Source organism: Cricetulus griseus, chromosome 5 (genome assembly GCF_003668045.3).
Source record: "Cricetulus griseus strain 17A/GY chromosome 5, alternate assembly CriGri-PICRH-1.0, whole genome shotgun sequence".
NCBI classification, from domain to species: Eukaryota; Metazoa; Chordata; class Mammalia; order Rodentia; family Cricetidae; genus Cricetulus; species Cricetulus griseus.
In genome coordinates this window covers 89,703,550-89,725,416 of record NC_048598.1, presented here as the reverse complement: position 1 = coordinate 89,725,416, position 21,867 = coordinate 89,703,550, and the positions used below count along the sequence as shown (strand labels likewise).

The 21,867-nt window shown below is 42.7% G+C and overlaps 1 long non-coding RNA gene across 1 annotated transcript in view; it reads right to left on the bottom strand.

The window, feature by feature from the left end:
- The window catches only part of LOC103162077, a 32,864-nt gene extending 23,423 nt beyond the window's left edge, over positions 1-9,441 (bottom strand). Inside the window, exon 1 of the long non-coding RNA XR_004770309.1 lies at positions 9,385-9,441. This is a non-coding gene — a long non-coding RNA (uncharacterized LOC103162077). The remainder of the gene's footprint in view (positions 1-9,384) is intronic.
- Positions 9,442-21,867: the final 12,426 nt, after the last annotated feature.

Here is a 21,867-nt window from a genome sequence, read left to right as displayed (position 1 = left end):
TATGCCAAGTATCATACTGTTTTGATTACTGTAGTTCTGTAGCAATACAATTTAAATAAATTTAAGTACTTACATGTGACTAGGGACTACCATATCAGACAGCACAAAATTAGATGAATGTGAGTTATCTCAGTGTGGTGGTCTGAATGACAAGGGCCACAGTAGGCTCACACATTTGAATATTCAGTTAATGAAACTTTTTGGAACGGATTAAGATGTGTGACCTTGTTGGAGAAGGTGTGTCACTGGGGGTAGGCTTTCAGGTTTCAAAAATCCACACCTGGCCCAGACATGTCTCCTTCCACCACCACCCTCCTCCTGTCTCTGTCTTTGTCTCTCTGTGTGTCTCTCTGCCTCTGCCTCTGTCTCTGTCTCTGTCTCTCTCTCTCTGCCTGCTGCCCATGGATCAGGATGTAAAGCTCTCAGCTACTGCTCCAGTGTCCTGCCAATTTACTTCCTGTCTTGATGACCATGGGCTACCCAATCAACTGTAAGCAAGCCCCCAATTAAATGTTTTCTCTTATAAGTTGCCCTGGTTATGGTGTCTCCTCACAGCAATAGAACAGCAACTAAGATACTCACATGGCTGTGCAAACATCACCACAATCCAGCTCTACAACATTGCCATTGTGGGATTCTTTTTTTTAATCATAAACTTCTTTTCATTCTTCTTTCCACTCTCATGGCTTTTAATTTTGTTGAGATTACACTTTAATCATTGTCTGGCATTTATGTATACTTAGAACCCTAAGACCCTTATTGGAATTCCTAACATTTCTCATTAACTTGCTGGCTTCTTTTCCTTTTGATGGTTAATTGCTACCCAAACAAAGAGAACATGAGAATTTTGCTTGAGGATGGAGGTCAGATGGTAAGAGTAAATTTGGGAGAATAGGACATTCCAGAAAATGTGATGGAGAGGCCATCAGGAGCACAAAGGACACAGTCATACACACTTTTCCAGGGTCAGGCTGAGAAAGGGGACAATTATTGTTGCCAGGGCTCTGTAGATTGAGGTTTCTTTCCCTCCTGTTCCCACAACCACTTTGCCCCAAATAAACACAAAGACTTATATTAAGTATAAAATGTTTGACTGATGGCTCAGACTTCTTATTGGCTATCTCTGTCTTAATTATTAACCCATTTCTCTTAATCTATGTATTGCCACGAGGCTGTGGCTTACCCGTAATCTAGCATGTTACTCCTTCAGCAGCATGGCATCTCTTGAAGGCCTCTCTCTGCCTCCCTCTCCCCAGCCTTCTCCTTGTCTGGTAGCCCCTCATATACTTCTTGCCTGGCTACTGACCAATCATTGTTTTATTCATCAACCAATAAAAGAAACATGTATACAGAAGGACATCTCCCATCAGGGATCTTTTGGTAAGTGTGCAGTCTTCTGGAGGCAAAGTATTTGACACTTCAAAGCTAGATATGACAGCTGCATGCCTGTAATTGCTCTAGGGAGGCTGATGAAGTAGAATGCCATCTCAAAAGAAAAGTGTTCAAGATTCCAGATTCCTTTTCCTTCCCCCTTGGCCCCTTCTAAAATGGCAAGTGGCATGCAGAGTCGGGATGGAGTGGAGCATGATTGGGATCCATGTAACATTTCCTGGCTCCAGGCTGGTTTCATTGCAGGATGATGGGACAACCTGTTTTCCTGGAATGGACATGGCCCAGGAAAGAACAGTCACATCTGACTTCTGTGGCTGATACGATGACACCCATATCTGGAACTTCAGGGCCAGCCACGTGCTCTTGGTTCTACCATCTCTATCTCCTACCTGAGATCAAAGGTGTGTGCCACCACTGCCACCTGTTTGTTGGTGGTGGTAAGATTCAAAAGAAAAAAAATCTTTTGTTGGTAGGGCAGTGGTGGTTCACCGTAACAATAAATCTTTATACCAAGCCACCCGAGTCCTGCTGCCGCGTGGGCGCTTTCCACCAGGCCTCTCAAGTTCTGCCTGCTGCCACGTTAAGGTCCCAAGTAACACACAGAGACTTATATTAGGTACAAATGCTGCTTTGCCAATGACTAGGATTTCTTATATGCTAGCTCAGTCTTAATTATCATAAGTCTATATATTTTATACGACTTATGTTATAGGACCCCTTCTGCTGGTGCCCTCTCTTGCCGGTGGATCACATGCCGACTCCAGAGCAGAGACCAGAAGGAAGATAGAAAAGGGACAACTTCCTTCTTGCCCTTGCTTATATACTGAGTCTGCCTGCTATGTCACTTCCTGCCTGGATCTTTTACTACATTTCCCAGAATCCTCCTTGACTCCTAGTCCCACCTAACTTGCTGCCTCATTGGCCAAACATTGCCTTATTCAACAATCAATAAGATAAAATCATACACAGAAGTACATTCCCCATCAGTGCACTCCTTTTGCCCCAGTAATCAGAAGGCAGAGTCATATGGATCTTTGTGAGTTCAAGGCCAGCCTGGTCTACAGAGTGAGTTCTAGGACAGCCAAAGCTACACAGAGAAACCCTTTTTCAAAAAACAAAACAACAAAAAAAAACTTTTAATATGTCTGAGGATTCTGCTTTCATGCATGTGTGTGCACCACTTACATGCCTGGTGCTGAAGAAATCCAAAAGAGACCGACAGAAGCCCTGGAACTTGATTGTGAGGTAAAATGTGGTTCTTTGCAAGAACACCAAATACTCCTAATCACTGAGCCATCTCTCCACCCTCTAGGATCCATGACCCCCACCCTGGGGGAGGGGTACGGAACTGAATTAGGGGTAGTGAAAAAGCTGATAACAGTAAAAGGTTTTTGAACGCACAATGACCAAAATTAGCTTAAAATCAATCATAATAAACCCACCATACTTCTGTCGGTGTTCCAGTATGTTACTGGTGCCACGCTGTGGGGGCCTTGGCTGCAGCCTTGGCACTGACAACACACCGTGTGCATGCTGCATTGTGCCTGACACACGATGCTAATGAACACTGTCTGAAACATATCGGCTCGGATCCAAACTTCAGAAATTTTACAAACTTCAGAAATTTTACTGTATGTATACACACTGTTTTCAGCTCTTAAATATAATTATTTCATTATAGAAAATGAAAATTAAAAACCTATTAATATTTTTCTACTATCACTCCTCATTCTGAAATTAGTCTTTGGATTGTATTGTTCGATTTTTTTAAATTGCTGTTTAAGAGATACATTGGAGAGTGGGGTGGGGTTGGAGAAATGGCTCCAAGGTTAAGAGCACTGACCTCTTCCAGAGGTCCTGAGTTCAATTCCCAGCAACCACATGGTGGCTCACAACCATCTATAATGAGATCTTGTGCCCTCTTCTGGCCTGCAGACATACATGCAGGCAGAACATTGTATACATAATAAATAAAATCTTTAAAAAAACAAAAAAAGATACATCAGTAGGTAAAGGCACTTGCCACCAAGTCAGACAATGGAAGGAGAGAAACAACTCCCACAGGTGGCTTCTCACTTTCATTTGTATATTGTGAAATATGCAGCCCCAAGCATACACATTTTATGTGTATGTATACCCACACAGGCCAGAAGAGGGCATTGTATCTCCTGGGACTAGAGTTACAGTCAGTTGTGAGTCACCGTGTGGGTTCTGAGAATTTAATCTAGGTCCTCTGGAAGAGCAGCCAATGCTCTTAACCATTAAGCCATCTCTCCAGGTAAAAATTTTAAAATATAATTGATGTTAAAGCTAGGTATGGTGACATATACCTTTAATCCCAGCACCTGGGAGCATTTGGAAGCACCTGAGTTCCAAGCCAACCTGGTCTACCAAGCCAGACCCTGTCTCAAGAAACCAAAACAAACAAACAAACAAACAAAACAAAAGCACTGTTTAAATACCTGGCTTGACTTTCAAAAACAGTGTTAAACGACTTTTGCCTTGAGGTAGGGCATAATTTCTGAAATGGTTCTAAACCATGTTGTTTCTGTCTACTTGTTTGTTTTTCCTTTTTTGACACAGGATCTCATGTAGCCCCAGATGGCCTCAAATTCCCTGTGTAGCTCAGAATGGCTTCTATCTCCAGAGGACCTCTGTTACAGGAAGGAACCACCCCACCCAGTTTGCAAATTTTACATTGTGGAACAAAAACTATGGTGTGATCTTTCAGGTTCTGTCACTGGTGTGCAAAGTATTTGGGGAAAGTTTGTTTTCTTTAGATGACACCAGACTTTTTAACACAATTTTCTCAGTCTCCTGAAGGCCAGTGCTGCAGTGTCCTATGTGTATAAGAGTTATAGGATGCAGAAGTACACCTGACAGGCTGGCAAGATGGTTCAGTGGGTAAAGCAATTGAGTGACAACTAGAGTTCAATCTCTGCAAGCCACTGTACAAGGCAAGAACCCCAAAAGTCATTTTCTGACCTTCATACATGTGTGTGGCAAACACATGCCCACAGACACAGTTCTACTCCCTGGTAACTAAGCATTCAAATATATGCGCCTATGGAGGCCATTTTCACTCAAATTACTACAAATACTCGTGATTTAATGTTAGAAGAAAAATGAAAAATAGGAAAGCATTTATGTAATGCGGGCGTATATACACTAACATAATACACACCAACACACACACACACACACACACACACACACACATTTAGTACAAGTGCACATGCATGTAAAACACAGATACAAACACACACAAGAAATTCAACTCACAAAAGAGCAAGGTTTGAGCCGGGCATTGGTGGCACGCGCCTTTAATCCCAGCACTCTGGGAAAGGCAGAGGCAGGTGGATCTCTGTGAGTTCAAGGCCAGCCTGGTCTCCAGAGCAAGTGCCAGGATAGGCTCCAAAGCTACACAGAGAAACCCTGTCTCAAAAAACCAAAAAAAAAAAAAAAAAAAAAAAAAAAAAAAAAAAAAAGAGCAAGAAGCAAGGTTTGTTTGGCTGTGCTTGTCTTAAAGAAAAGATGCAGTCTTCATGACCAGAACTCAAAGAGGAAAAAGAGGGTGGGGACACACTATTCTCTTTGAGCGAATGATCCCGACACCTAGACCTGCCCACTAAGCACCTCTGAAGGGTTTCACCACGTGTCATGAGAACCACGCTGAAGACCATACCTCTCATACAATCCACTTCTGAGCTATTGCAGTCAACAGTGACATACAGCAAAACTTATGTCACCACTTCTCCACTGGTGAGAATGTTTATCAGCTACAAGTTATTGTCACAATAACTGTCACATGAATACATTTTTATGCAAATCTACATGAGCATCTATAATTGTTTCTTAAGCATTAGGAATTCTCTCTCCCTCCCTTCCTCCCTCCTTCCCTCCCTCCCTCCCTCCCTCCTCCCTCCCTCCCTCCTCCTTCCTCCCCCCCCTCTCTCTCTCTCTCTCTCTTTCTTTATTTGCAACCAGGACTCATGGTGCAACCCTAGCTGTCCTGAAACTCACTATTGTAGACCAGGCTGACCTGAAACTTACAGAGATTCACCTGCCCCTGCCTCCTGAGTGTTGGCAGTAAAGGTGTGTATAAAACACCCAACTGAAGTTTAGGAATCATCTTGGTCCATTTTTCAATTTTGCTAAATGGTTTTCAGAACAGGTGATTTACAGTCTTACCAGCACACAGGAAAGATTGTTTACAACTTCTAAATGATGTCTTATAAAACGGGATGAAATGGAATGCACTCCTTTTCTTTTCTTTCAGTGCTAGGAATAGAACCCAGGACCCTGACTATGCTAGAGGGCTTTACCACAGTGCCATACCACCTGCTGGGAATGTGCTCTTTTTCACCCAGCATCTTCATGGCAATATCACTCATGCAGTTGTGTGTCTGGTAGTGTGAGTGTGGTTTTCTATCAGTACTTTTCCTATGACATGTATTTTGGAAAAATCTACTTTTTTTTTTTAGAGTTTCCTAGAAGTGGAATTACTGGGACACACATATTTAGATTTAATAGACACTGCCAATTGTCCAAAGTGTCTTTAAGAATTTACACATTGGTATGGTGGAAGGTTACAGTTGCTCTGTGTCCTTGCCAATGCTTGGTGTTGTCAGACCTTAAAATTTTCTCTCTTCTGGTGAATGTGTATTTTTTGTGCTTACACATACTCTTTATTTAGTACTCTCATTGTGGTTTTGATATGAATTCCCCCATCTGTTCAAATCTGCTTATTTTCCTACCCACTAAGTTGAATATGTATGCAAATATCATTGCCCAGTTTCTGAGTTCCTCTTTTCACTCTCTTAATAGTATCTTTGGATTAACAGAAGTTTCAAGAAGTTTAATACAGTCGTAAATAGTTGGTGCTCTTTATAAAACCTGCTCAAGTCATCTTTGCCCACGCCAAGAGCATGGGGATACTCTTCTATGATGTTTTTCTCTAAAAGTTTGCAGTTTGCTCCTTTACAATTAGACCAATGTACTTCAGTCAGGAATTGTCTTTTCAGAATGGTGTCAGGTGGGGAGGTGCCCAGATAATCTTTTGTACTAAACAGATAATCAATTTGCCCAACACCAGCTATTGGTAAGATGTCTTCTGCCCTCTGTTCTACACTGACTGCCTCTGCTGTAAATCAGATAATGAGGTATATTCAGTTTTGTTCTAGAACTCTCCATCCTGCTCCACTGGTGCATCCTTTTTATATTCTTGTGCCATTATGAGTGTCTTCACTGGATCACACAGTGTAAGTCCTTCAGCACACTCCTCCAGTGTTTCTGTCATGTCTAGCCTGCTCACTTTTGAGACTAAGTGTCAGCATGTAGCCCAGGCTGGCCTCAAACTCATGGTCCTCCTGCTTCTACCACCTGTGTGCCAGGATTACTGGCACACAATGCCACACCTGGCCTGTGCACTCCTACAATGAAATGGTAGCTTCTTTTTTTTCTCATCTTATATACAAATTCCTCCTTTGTGAGCATCTTAATCTTCACCTTTTATTCCTGTTATAAGTATTTTCCCCTGCATCAGCCAACTTGGATTTATTTATAGTTTTTCCTGCTGTAGAGAAGCATTGCATTTTTATGAAATGAAGTATAGTCATATTCTAGCTTAGTAACCTTACTCCCATTATTTTTATACTTAGAAAATCTTTCCCTAATCCCCATGAAGTTTAAATATAATGTGAATATTTACAATGTAGATGATATGTAATCACATAAATGTAAATATTATTTCCTACAAAAAAATAACAGAAATCCTTCACTCTCAAGAGTAAAGGAATTGAAATTTAAGCTTAAAGGGGAGGAGAGAATAAGTACAAATTTTAAATTGTGAGTTCTGGCAAAGTGTTTGCTTTCTTCCTTAAATTCCACCCTCAACAGGTCAATTATCTCTGAAAGAAAAGAATGTTCCCTCCCAGTACTCAGGAGTCAGATACAGGAGGATCTCCAAGTTTGAGGCCAGCCTGGTCTACAGAAAGAGTTCCAGGACAACCAGAGCTACACAGAGAGACCATAACATGAGGGGAAAAAAAACATCAGAATGTTCCCACCCGTGTCTATTTACATAGGCCTGATGTGACTATGGGCCATCTCATGTAGCAGAGAAAGTTGTGGTGACCTACAGAAGACATGAGACCCACAGTCATGCCAAGAAGATAAGCAGAACATCACAGTGACAACTAAGTCCATGGTGATGAAGACAGAACTAATGACATTTCCTGGTAGAAGTAGAGTGGGCAGGTCACCAAACCCTCACCTGAAATTCCATCCCTTACTCCCATCTACCCCCCACCCCAACTCTGTGTGGTCTTTGTAGGGGAGGGTGGTAGAATATATCCTGGAAAGCCCATTAAGGATGAAACTCCAGTGACACAGCTTTATGAGTCATCATACCTACTGGGGTGGAACTTCTTACTGAGTAAAGCCCTTTTGAGTCACCCATGCTCCTGTGAGTAACCCTTCACCAGTTTCCTGTATGCAACCCCAGTAAACTCATTGGTTCACCGGCCTGGGATTGGATGCAACATTTTCTTTTCTACTGTCATTGTTGTATCTGGGGACAAACAGGTGTTTCTTTACATCTCTCCAGAAAAAGTCATGCAATATCACTTCTCATGATATGTCTGGACTAGGGACAGTCCCAGCCAACACAGTGGCTGGTGTTAGGTTTCCAAGGAATCCAGGGTCTCTGGTTTCAATGACTACAGCTGAAGCTGCCAGCCAGAAGACCTGTCTGCTGTACAAGTTACCAGTGCTCAGATAGTCTCTCCTATTAGAGAGAGCAGCCTTCAGCCACTGTGGCTAAAAGAACTGCCTGGGAACTCCTAGCCACATTATGAGTTTTTACTGTGCCTGACCAACATAGTAGTGGCCTCAGTTTATTGAGTCTGATTACTGCTCTTCTGGAATATCCTTCTGGATGTACAGTGACCCATAGCTTGGTTATTTGAGGTGTTGTTGTTGTTGTTTTTATAAAACCAACTCTTAAAGTGACCATAGAGAAGTAGGATCAAAGCCCTGATGGGGACTGGAAATGTGGTTTTCATTCTGACTTGATTTAGGTCCTATGTTTGGGATTCTTCTTCTTCTTTTTTTTTTTTTTTCTTTGCGGGAGAAATAGAGGGAAAGCATAAACCCCCTCTTGGCACGATGTCTGTTGTACTTAGTTCATGGCCAAAGACAGTTTTATGGGAAAGTCCACTGTGTGCCAGCAAGACATTTTCTTTTTCTCCATCCGTAGTTTTAAAAACAAAAACATGAACTAAAATAAAATCCCCCATCTCCCCACCAGAAGAAGAAGGGGAGGGAGGAGAAGAGAAGGGAAGTCACAGCAACTTTCTCTAACATGAAACTTTTCTGATTTTAGTCTTTCCAAGAAAACAATGAAAAGGATCCATCACAGCTATGAGACACTTAAGCCTCGGCTTTTCAGCCACTTGACGTCCAGGGCCGATGTCTTTGGTGGACAGCCAAGAGGATTGACATCGGCAGGCTGATAGATGAGTATCTCCTTTGGCTCTCCCATATGGCTCTCTAAACTCCCAGTTTTTAAAAAAGCTAGAATAAGCCTATTTAGATGGAAACAGATTTTTCCCTCTTTTTCTTAAAATTAATTTAAATCAGAAGCTGGAGAGCTGGCTCGGCAGTCAGTGATGCCCCTTGCTCTTGCAGAGGACCAGGGTTCAGTTCCCAGCACCCACTACAGACGGTGGCTCACAACCACAGTTAACTACAGTTCTCTCCAGTCTCTGACATCCTCTGCTGACCTCTGTAGACACCAGGCACACACATGGTACATGTACATACTTGCAGGCAAAGCCCTCAGATACAGAAAATATGTAAATCTAAAAATTTTTGAAGTTTTTGAAATTATACTAAATCATTCCAGGTATGTGTTAGTTATACTGCTGTGAAGAGACCCCATGACCGAGGAAACTCTTATCAAAGAAAACAATTAATTGGGGGCCTGCTTACAGTTTCAGAGGGTGAATCCACGGTCATCATGGTGGAAGCAGGCAGGCATGGCACTGGAGGGATAGCTGAGAGCTTTATACCCTGATCTGTAGGCAGCAGGCAGGGAGAGAGAGGAGAGAGAGAGAGAGAGAGAGAGAGAGAGAGAGAGAGAGAGAGAGAGACTGGGCCTGAAGTCCACCCCCTCTTCCTCCAAAAAGGCCACACCTCCTAATTCTCTTCCATAGTATCCTTCCCTGGTGACTAATCATTCAATAGATGAGCATATGGGGGCCATTTGCATTCAAACCATCACATGGTATGGTGACTCATACCTGTAATCTCAAAACTTGAGAAACTAGCCAGGCAGTGGTGGCGCACACCTTTAGTCCCAGCACTTGGGAGGCAGAGGCAGGTGGATCTGTGTGAGTTCAAGGCCAGCCTGGTCTACAAAGAGTTCCAGGGCAGTGAAGACTGCTCTATAGAGAAACCTTGTCTCAGAAACCCACCCCCCCAAAAAAAAAGTCTAGATGAACCCACTACTTTCTGCATGGGCTGTGTGTTCATTCAGAGTTGATTGATCTAAACATGTATTAACTCCATTCTTTCACATACACACAGGAGGAAAAATGAGGATGAAAGAAATGAGTTCCTTTTTAAAAAATTCTAAAACTCCTAAATCACTCATTCTTCTTAAACAAACAATGTCAAAACAAAGGCCTGAAAAATTGTTTGAAGGACTTGGATGCCGTGAATAATGTCTCACTTGAATCCACCCACTCGGGCAGGAAAAATGCATTTTCCTTCTGCTTTCCCTAAAAACACTCCTCTGTTCCATGTCCTGACCCAGCATGGCAAGTAAAGGCCAGCCCAGGATGGGAGTCGGACATAGCTGACTCGGGAATGTATGGAAGTGTGCACGTGAACACAGGGATGTATGTAAGTGTGCATGTGAACACAGGGATGTATGTAAGTATGCATGTGAACACAGGGATGTATGTAAGTGTGCACATGAACACAGGGATGTATGTAAGTATGCATGTGAACGCAGGGATGTATGTAAGTGTGCACGTGAACACAGGGATGTATGTAAGTATACATGTGAACTGAACTTTCCAGAAGAAAAGCCACAACTGTGTTAAGACTACATGGCTGACTGATGATCAGAACTCCTGTGATTGAGGAGAGCTGTCCAAATATTTTAGGCTATTTTCAGTCTTCATAATAGGCGTTGCCTACCTTTGTGTTTGCCCTAACATCCGTGTGACTATCAGGTCAAATTTCTGTCGCTTCTACCAACCCAAAGGCTAAGAGGGATGGCATCTGACAGCTTCTGAGGTCTATAGCAGACACTCCCTGCTTTTCTGTAACCATCCTGCCTGCTGTTTCCTGCCATGGAAGAGGCCTTCATTTAGTGTGGCCTTTATTATGTTACTATAAAAATTCCATCTGACTGTTATCACATTGTCACATGGTACTAGACTACTCTGAATCTGTGTTCCTGAGCCTTTGTCACTCATATTTGGCTCCAGAATAAAGGATCCCTTATTCCATTTGATGCAAGAGTTCTGTTTTGAGCCTGCAGGTGGTGGGGCATACTTTTAATACCAGCACTTGGGAGGCAGAAGCAGGTGGATCTCTGTGTGTTCGAGGCCATCGTGGTCTACATAGTGAGTTCCAGGATAATCAAGACTAACAGAGAAACCCTGTCTCGAATAACCAAAAACCAAACCAAACTAAAAGAGTTCTGTTTTGGCATCAAAGAATGAAAAATATTACATGACCCCAGACAGTTTTTTATTCTAGGAACTTGGGGGGTTCCAACCCACAACACCCTAACCTGGGGACAGGAAAAGACATTACTTTACATCCAATACATGGATTGGCATGGCTGAGTCCCATTAAGACTTGACCTACAAGCTAGGTGTGGTGGTGTAATCTTTTAATCCCAGCACTTGGGAAGCAGAGACAAGTGGATCTAGATGGGTTCAAGGCCACTCTGGTCTACATAATGAGTTCCAGGACTATCAGAGCTAAATAAGAGAGAGAAGTTGCCTTTAAAAAAAGATGGCAGATGCCTGGGTTTAACATACAGGTCATTATTTGCAGTTGCTTCTTTACATGGATATGATAAATCTAATAAAAATAACTATAACATTTAAAGAGTACTCATCTTAATAGCCACAGTGGTTCCCATGAGGTAATTACATACCTGTAAGGATCATATTGAACATAATTAACAATTGATATAACAATTAAACAGAACACAAAACATAGACAAATGTATAACTGGTTGAAAGTAGAAATCCTGGACTACAGAGAAAGCTGTGCAATGAAGAGCCCTGAGCTCTGGAATTTGTTCTCAGCACCCACATCTCCAGCACTGGGGTGCGGGGAGGTAATCCTCTGGGCTCCACAGGCACCTGCTGTGCACTTACCCACCACGAACCACCACCCACCACCCACCACCACCCACCACCACTACCCTCCCCCTACTCCCCCGCCACACACACACACACACACACACACACACACACACACCCCACACACGCCATTTTCAAAATATGTCTTTTAAAAATCAAATCCTGATGTCACCTGTATATTATAGTTTTGGGAACTGAACTTAGCATAAAGGAGGAAATTGTCCCAGATCCCACAAATAAGACATACATCGAGGGCCCATGTGCTTGGACATTTGATGTATGTTCGATACGCCAGGGAGACTTCACTCAAGTCACATGCTTCAGCTCCTACCAGCTGTCAGGACACAGGCACACCTAAGCAAGAGCAACCTGTTCATACCATTTCTGAAAATATTAAAATGACCAGGAGTCACTGTCATTTAGAGTCTTCAGTATCATGGTACTCACCATGGAAAACAATTTACATGGGCGGCGGCACACACTCGAGCTAGTAATCTGCAGACTGAGACAGGAGGATGACAAACTTGAGGCTACCCTGGGTTGCATAGTATAAGAAACTGTTTCAGGAGAGAGAGGTGAGGGGGAGAAGAAGAGAGAGGGAGGGAAGGAGAGAGAGAGAGAGAGGAGAGAGAGAGGAGAGAGAGAGAGAGAGAGAGAGAGAGAGAGAGAGAGAGAGAGAGAGAGACTTTAATCACGTGTGAATTCCTTTGGCTTCTATCTGACTTAACATTTCTCCTTCTCTGTCCCCACAGTTTATTCTCACACTTCCCCTCTACTCTTCCACTCAGATCTCTGCTCAAATGTGCTCTTCGAGGTCCTCCCAGCCAGCATCCGCTAACAAACATCCGCTAACATCCACTCCACCATCAAAAAACAGCAGCATCCACCCCACATTTTCTCTCTTTCTCTTATTATTATTTTTTTTTCAGTAGTGCTAACACCATTGGCTATACTATGCTTTGAGTGTATTTGTTGTTTTTGTCACTAACTAGAACATGAACTCCACAAAACTCAAGGCTGTTGTCTTGCTAACTACTGTATCCTTAGCGTGGCCCTCTGTTTAGATTTATTTATATTGTATTTTATGTGTCTGGGTGAGTGTGCCACATGTAGCAAGCATTCTTAACCACTGAGTCATCTCTCTAGCAGCACAGGGCTTTGGGAATGGATGGATGGATGGATGGATGCCATTTGGTGTATAAAGGTCACAAGGTACAATAATAAAAGCAGTAGATTAGAATCGGAGGTAGATTGGAACCCCAGCTCTGCCACTTACTACTGTGTGCTCTTGGACAAGTTAACCAGAAAAGCCTCGGAGGCTGCAGAGATGCCCCGAAACTGTGAGTGGAACTGCACATTAAGAGTAGGAGTAAGGAAGATGAGCCTATGAGTATGGACAGACAGACTGTGTGGTCCTGTGGGCTGCTGTGCAGTCTTTGAGGTTTGTTCTGGGTGAGAGGAGGTAGGAGAAGAGTTCACACAGTTATCATGTGGCCTGTCTTTTTTTTTTTTTTTTTTTTTTTTTTTTGCTTTTTTGAGACAGGGTTTCTCTGTGTGGCTTTGGAGCCTGTCCTGGAACTCGCTCTGTAGACCAGGCTGGCCTCAAACTCACAGAGATCCGTCTGACTCTGCCTCCCTAGTGCTGGGACTAAAAGCATGTGCCGCCAATGCCCGGTTTAGTGTGGTCTGTTTTAAGTATTATTAAGACTGGATAAGGTCTGAGAGAGATCAACAGGCTGTTCCTGCCGTCGATGTCGGAAGCTATGGCTGCTCTGACCAGTGAGACGAGGCCACCTGGGCCTGGTGAGCAGTAGTGATGGTAGTCAAACACTCAGATTCTGGAGAGAGTTTGAAGGCAGAGCCAATGGGGGTTTTGGAGGGTTTGGGTTTGCAATGGAGAGAAATAGTCAATGACTCATTCCACCAGGGATTAGGAGGGAACTGGGGGAGGAGGCAGGGTGGGGATCAGGTGGTGCAATTAAGTCTGAGAGCTTATTAGAGGCTGTCCAAGTAGATGCTGTGAACAGATAGCTTAGAAATGGCTACTCGTGAGAATCACCTAAAGATAGTTTTCTGTTTCTCTCTGTTTTGTGCTTTCATGGGACTCTGTGGAATCCAGGGCCCTGCACTTGCTAGATGGTTGTTCTACCACTGAACTATATTCCTAGCCCTCCAAAGGAACAAAAAAAGAAAGAAAGAAAGAAAGAGAGAGAGAGAGAGAGAGAAAGAAAAGAAAAGAAAAGAAAAGAAAAGAACACCTGGGAGTCAGATGCAGGAAGATCTGAGTTGGAAACCAACCTGGTGGACATAAAGAATTACAGGATAGCCAGAGTGAAACAGTGAGACCCTGACTCTAAGTAGATAGACAGAGAGATAGATAGATAGATAGATAGATAGATAGATAGATAGATAGATAGATGCACAGGTAGATACATGTGTAGATAGACAGACAAGGAAGGAAGGAACAGAACAATCTGTACATGGTGTGGTTCTCCTGTTGTGACCCCAACTCCAGGGAGGCAGAGGCAGGAAGGGTGCATGTGTTTGAGGCCAGCCTGGGCTACATAGTGAGACCCTGTCTTTAAAAAAAAAAAGTCAGTAATATCTGAGGGACACAAGAGCACACATCTAAAGCAAATTAAAAAACTAGACACTAATTAAATCAATAGAATCAGAATTTTGAGGAGAAGGGACTTGAAGCCATTATTTCTAGGAAAATACTGAATATTTAGACTTGGCGAGACGCAGAGAAACCACAAAGGAAATATGCTGCGGGATATTTGTTTACACTGTGAAGATGTGTCTCTGCCAAGACACCTTCTGATTGATTCAATAAAGAGCTGAATGGTCCATAGCTAGGAGGAAGTGTTGGAACCCTGAATTATGCTGACTCCACCCCTGACAATGGGTGGGACTGCATACAGCATTCAGGTAGATACTCAGGCAGCTCAAAAGGCCCTGTGTTGCATGGCCACATCATAGCTATGTCACGCTTTATGGGGCTGCAGAAGGACTCAGTGCACATGTGCAAACTTCTCCTTTTAAGTGAGCACCTCCACGTGCTTTCCTCTCTCTCTCTCTCTCTCTCTCTCTCTCTCTCTCTCTCTCTCCTCCCCCTCTCTGTCCTTGCCCCACCTCTCCTCTCTCTCTCTCTCTCTCTCTCTCTCTCTCTCTCTCTCTCTCTCTCTCTCTCTCTCTCTCTAGCTCGCTCTCCCTTCTCTGCCCCTCTTCTCCACTTCTTTCTTTCTCTCGGCTCCCAGTTGGCCAACACCCCCCCTTCCCTTTCCCTTCAATAAATTCCATGTGGGTTTGTTGACTCATAATTCGTGTTTCATTGCCCCTCGCTGCAGCAAAAGAACAACAGGAAGAAGCTGGGTAAGACTTCCGGGAACAGAGAGGACTCTAGTAAGGAGAAAGGAAAGACAGCCAGATGTGGAATGAGTCAGACACACAGAAGGGGATACAGGTAAAAGTCATACGGTTGTTATTCTTTTGCTTAAACTAGAAAAAGACGCACAAGATGAGAGACGAACTATGGAGAGCACATTAACCAGTTTATTATAGGGTGGAAGAGTGAGAGGGGGAGAGCGAGAAAGGGAAGAACAGAGCAGGGCAGGGAGTAAGAGAAGGGAGACAGAGAAGAGGGTGTGAGTGAAGAGGAGGGGAGAGGTGGGGATAGGTGGAACTTTAAAGGGAAAACTGCGCGTGCACACTGAGGTTCCACCCGTGTGCAGAGCCCTCATACAGGTCCGTAATGTGTGGTGAGTGATATTGTGATGGTGTAGCACGTCCCTGTGCGTGCCCTACCCATCATCAGGGACGCGTCAGCCTGGTGTTGGTCCTAATAACGGTAGAACATACATTAATAAAAACATGGGTTAATTTAAGTTATAAGAGCTAGTTGAAAACAAGCCTAAGCTATAGGCCGAGCTTTCATCATTAATAAGAGATCTCCGTGTCAGTATTTGGGAGCTGGCTGGCAGGACAGAGAAGACTCATTACAGAAATGGAAAGGGTGGAGACATGTCTCAGCATCTTAAGAGCACTTCCTGTTTCTCTAGAGGACCCAACTTCAGTTCACAGCACCCGCATTAAGTGGCTCACAACTCACTGTAAACACAACTCCAAGGGATCTTCTGGCCCCCATAAGCACCCACACATACACTCACACAGATGGCCACACATACATATAAATAAAAATAAATCTAACCAAGATGCTATCTGCAATTGGTACCTGATGACAAAGTAAAAGTCAGCTTTCTCCAACAAGAAAATAGTAACCACACTTAATAATTAATCACTAAGTGTATTAACCGTATTTCAGGTCAGGACCCATGCTCAGGTCCCAAAGCTCATTTTGCTTTGTTTTGCTGCCCCCCCCCCTTTTTTGGTTTTGTTTTATTAGTTTTTGATTGCTTATTTTATTTCCATTTTTGTGTTTTTGTAGTTTTTTAAATTTTGTTTCTATTTGTTTGTTTCTTTTTGTTTGTTTGTTTTGGTTTTTTGAGACAGTCAGGACTGTTTCACAGGGAAACAGACCTGGCTCTCCTGGAACTGACAGAGATCCACCTGCCTCTGCCTCCTGCGTGCTGAGATTAAAGAGGTGTGCCACCATTGCCTGCCTTGTTTGTTTCTATTAAAGAGAGAGAACAAGAATAAAGTTTGGTGGGTAGGGAGGCAGGAAGGATCTGAGAAGAGTTGGGGGAGGGGAAAACATAATTAAAATGTATAGTATGAAAAACTTCTTTTGAGAAAAAGAATCGTAACAAGAAAATAAACTAAGAGGAAAACAGGAAATGGGAAAGTTCTCAAAGCAAAATTTAAAAAAAATATTTTTTTTCAAGAACTAGTAACAAGCAGTATTGGTAGTACAATCTGTAATATTAGCATTCTGGAGGCAGAGGCAGGAGAATCCAGAGGTAAAAACAGCCTGGAAACAGTGGTGTTGAACAACTTTAGTCCCAGGACTTGGGAGGCAGAGGCAGGCAGATCTCTGTCAGTTTGAGACCAGCCTGATCTACAAGAGCGAGTTCCAGGACAGCCTCCAAAACCACAGTGAAACCCTGTCTTGAAAAACAAACAAACAAACACTCAAACAAAACAAAACAAAAACAGCCTGGACTACACAGAAAAGCCCTGCTTATAAAAAAGAAGAAAAAGGACAAAGAGGAAGAGGAAGAGGAAAAAGAAGAGGAGGAGGAGGAGGAAGAGGAAAAAGAAGAGGAGGAGGAGGAGGAGGAAGAGGAAGAAGAAGAAGAAGAAGAAGAAGAAGAAGAAGAAGAAGAAGAAGAAGAAGAAGAAGAAGAAGAAGAAGAAGAAATAGTAGCAGCAGCAGCAAACTGTCACACTGCTGACAGGCAAGTCAGGACACTGACCACCAAAGGCTGGTGATACACCCAAGAGCTTGCCTGGCCTGTAGAGACAGCCTTAGTTTCAATCATTGAAAAAAATCTCAAATTTAACAAAACATAGATTACAGCTTTCCCTAGGGATCCTTTTAAGAATAAAGTCAAGAGAGATTTTTAAATTGATGTTCACTATTTATTCATACTAAAAATAATTACTGACAAATTAAAAATAAACCCCCTTTGACATTAAAACCCATTAGGTCCCAATGCTGCTATGCCCTGCTCTGGTATCATCTGCACTCAACATTCAGGACAAGGTCGTTGATGTTTGGCCCCAGCCTGAGTCTCCTGAATATGATATAAATCCCATATTCTTCTCAGGTAAAATGAAGGACTCCCTTGACTTGGTTTTTAGCTACTCCTGGAGGAGGAACACAAGGAAAGGGAGCCTCAAGAAAACAGATCACCTTTTAAAAAAAATGAGAAAACGCCTGTTTCCCTGTAGCAGTACAAACAATACTTAATTTGCAAGGTACTGAAGATGAGTGAATGGAAAGAGTTCAAAACCTCAACCTGTCCTTTGAGAAAGATCTGCTGTTCATGTAGCTGACTTCCTGATGACGCCTCCTATCTCCGGGAGTGTGACCCCCTCTTTCTGACCTTGAGTCCACCCTCAAATTATTTGTGAATCTAGCTGGAAGCATTCACTGTTTATCCGGGCTTTTTTCCGAAGTCTCGTGCTTCGCCTTCTCTCTGAGCTCTCCAGTGGGAAGGATGAAACTCTCTGCTAATCTTAGTGCAGGACCTCAGTATGCGAGGTCAAACCTCTCACACTTCCAGTTACCCTTACATTTCTTCCTCTTTAGCTCCTCAGGATGACAGAGACTGTGTTCTCCTACACAGTCCCTCAGAGCAAGAGATCTTAGTTCTGAAACTCTTATATGTAATAGACAGAATGTTTCCTACTCAAGGATTCTCAATTGGAGGAGGGTGTTCTGGGCACTCTCTCTCTCAAAATTCCAATGAGGAAGCCCTAACTCCCAGTGTCACAGAATTTGGAGGAAGGACATTCAGGAACTAATTATGGTTTGATTAGTCCATAAGGTTTGAGCATTCATTATGGAAATAGTTTATCTCACCTCCCCATCCCCAAATCTGAAGATATTTGTAGGACAATAGCAGTCAGTAGGGCAAGAGGTCCCCACTAGATACTAAATTCGTTGCTACCTTTAATTTGGACTTCTAGCCTCCAGACCGTGAAAAAGAATTCTCTTAAGTCTGTCATAGTTTGTTATAGCAGCCCAAACTGACTAAGACATTTTGGGTCAAAACTGATCAGAAATTCAAATAACCCCATCAATGACCCCCCCCAAAGACCGATACAGAGGTGATCCTATAGCCATTTATAATGTAGGTGTACAGACAACTTCAAGATTGAGAGTCCTAGTCTTACTTAATTTCTTACTTGAAGGCATAACCAATATCTATGAGTGTTTCAATAAACATGATGAAATAAGAAAGACTCAAAAAGCTAGCTAGCTGGTAGCATGGTTCAGTAGGCAGATAGAGGCGCTTACCACCAAGCCCAAGAACCTGATCCTTGTATTGGTAAAGAATAATTTTGTTGTACCACAAAGTCACACAAGGACAAAGAGAGAATCTCAACACGGCAACTTCTTTTGCACAAGGAGTGCACCAGAACCCAAACCAGGCCATGAGGACCCAGCAGGGAGTACGCTTGGTTTTGATTGACAGCAGGTGGTAATGGGGTCTTTTCACCACTGGCTGGGGTGACCTCACAATCTTTGGAGATAGGCTAGTTTACAAAGAACTGGGGTGGCAATTGGGGCAAAGGAAATGAAGAAAAGGGGTGGAGTCCATCCCTCCAGGCTCAAGTGCAGGTGGTAGGTAGGGGGTGACATCAACAAAAGTTTTATCTGGTATGAGAGATAAGAAAGGGTTACATAAAAGTTTTACAAGGTGGAGATTTGTAGAATATTGGCCTTTGACTGACTAGCTACCTATAACAGAAAAAGGAAAATGCAACATTTTTCACACCTACAACCCACAGGGTAGAAAGAGAGAACCAACTCCCCCAAATTGTCCTCCCATGCAGGCCCTGGCACATACACGGTCACATGCTCGCATACACAAACACACACAATAAAATGTAGTTTAAAAAAAAAGAAGATAGATACATTTAAGTTGTCCAATGTTATTAAATCCACCAAAGAAAATTGATTATCCAAAATAAAATTCGGCATCCGAATCCCAACCCCAAATGTGTTTACTCCATCAACAGTCTCCAGTCCTCAGAAAAAAACTTGTGCTGTGTTCCCTACATATCAGCCTCAGATCCCAAGACCACTACCGTTATCAGCCTAATCTGCTTTTCTCCCTACTCCCCCACCACAATCTATCAAAAAGCCTACTATAACTTTTGACAGTCACTGCTATTAGTTTTCTGTTCACTTGAGTGTAACATAAGGCAGACACCACAATGCTAGGGCCAACAGTAGTCTGTTTCTGTAACTGTGTGCATGAACAGCAAAAGGCTAGAAATGAGTCTGCATTGTTGCAGCATCGAGGGAAAGACTGTTTAGAAAGGGAGATCAAGAAAAATGTGATTCAACATGGAGAACCTCAAAAAAACATCAGGCCAAGTGAAAGAAATCAACACAAGTGGCTGAGAATAGGCAAATCCCTAGAAACAAAATGGATTAGCAGTTGCCTGGGGCTGGGAGGAAAGGGAAGGGAGAGGGTCTTGGGGTTTTTATTGCTGTGAAGAGACACCATGACCATGGCAACTCATACATGGAAACATTTAATTGTGGTGACAGCTTACAGTTTCAGAGGTTTGTTCTATTATCATCATGGCAGTGTATAAGGCAGATGTGGCTACATCTTGATCAGGAGGCAACAGGAAATGATCTGTCTCACTGAGCATGGCTTAAGCCCACCCCCACAGTGACACACTTCCTCCAACAAGACCACATCTACCCCAACAAGGCCACACCTCCTAGTAGTGCCACTCCCTTTGGGGGATCACTTTCTTTCAAACCACCACAGAGAATGACAGCTAATGAGCTTCTCTTGGGGCTTCTGAAAAAGTTTTAGAATTAGATACTGATGATAGATCAGAGCTTTGTGACTTTACCAGAAACCACTAAAATAGATACTTAAAAGGGACAAATTATATAAGAATTATAACTCAAAGAAGAAAATTAAATGCTACTCTATGGTTATTCATAATAATTGTAGCTGAATTACTGATTTAGCAATTAGTTGGGGGTATAGTCTTGAGATATTTTTGGTGTATTTTTGTTGTGTACTCCCTGCCCCTACTTAACACCCTGCCGCTACCCCTTCACTCCAGCCAAAGGATATTGTATTGGCTTTTTTTTTTTTTTTTTTTTTTTTTTTTTTTTTTTTTTTTTTTTGAGACAGGGTTTCTCTGTGTAGCTTTGGAGCCTATCCTGGCACTCGCTCTGGAGACCAGCCTGGCCTCGAACTCACAGAGATCCACCTGCCTCTGCCTCCCGAGTGCTGGGATTAAAGGCATGTGCCACCAACGCCTGGCTGTATTGGCTTTCTTATATATGAAAACTATACATATGTAACTTGTTTGGATTAAGAAAATATAAAAGGATATTAATAAAATAACTTGCAAAGCACACCCAAAGAGAATCATTATTGTTTTTGTTGTGTTTTATTCCAGATTGTTTTTCCATGCATATATGAGGAGGGAGGTATTTTTAACTATATGACTGTGATTTCTTTCTCTTGCATACTTTGTGTGTATGCTACCACCCCTCATTCTGTATAAAGCATGCTTTTCCCTTAGATAATTAGGATTTTTAGGGCAGGAATAAAGAGTGGGAAATTGTAAGGGAAATGTTAGCCACGCCCTCTTGAGGGGCTGGCACAAATCTATATAGTTTATAAGATTTATCGACTTATCTTATTGGACGCCAGTGGTAAACGTCCTATCTTCCCTGGCTCACATGGTGACTCTGGGCCTTCTTCTACCTTTCCCAGAATCCTCCTTGACTCCTAATCCTACCTATCTTGTTTTCCTATTGGCCAAAAGTACTTTATCAACCAATAAGACAATCATATACACAGAAGGACTTCCCCCATCAGGAAATAGCCTATATTCATCTTTTTACCTCAAAACCAAGAATTTTGAGCAAATATTGAGAATTTTGAAGCCAGATATGGTATTGCACACCTGTGATCTTAGTATTTGGGAGGTGGAGGCAGGAAGGTCAGGAGTTCAGTTCATCTTTCAAGTTCATCAGTGACATAGTAAATTAAGACCGTTTCTCAAAAACACAAAAGGAAAAAAACTGAAACCAAGCCATACCCATAATTTCAACATTCTGAAGGCTAAGACAAGAGTAGAGGTCTCTAAACTCAAGGGCAACCTAGGCTGGCTATTTCATAAGATCCTGTCTCAAAAATGTGAGATAAACAGAGAGAGAAAGAGATTGGATGGGCAGTCTGATAGCTAGAATACCAGCATGGGACTGACCCAGACCCCAGGAACATGGGTTTCTGAGAGGAAACCTCAGAAATCAATGGGACTTCCTATAGAAGCCCAGTATTTATTCCTAGCATAGGTGTGGACTTTGGGAGCCCATTCCATATACAGGAAAACTCCCTGAGCCAAGACACACGGGGGTGGGCCTAGGCCCTATCCCAAGGATACAATAGACACTGATAACACCCTATGG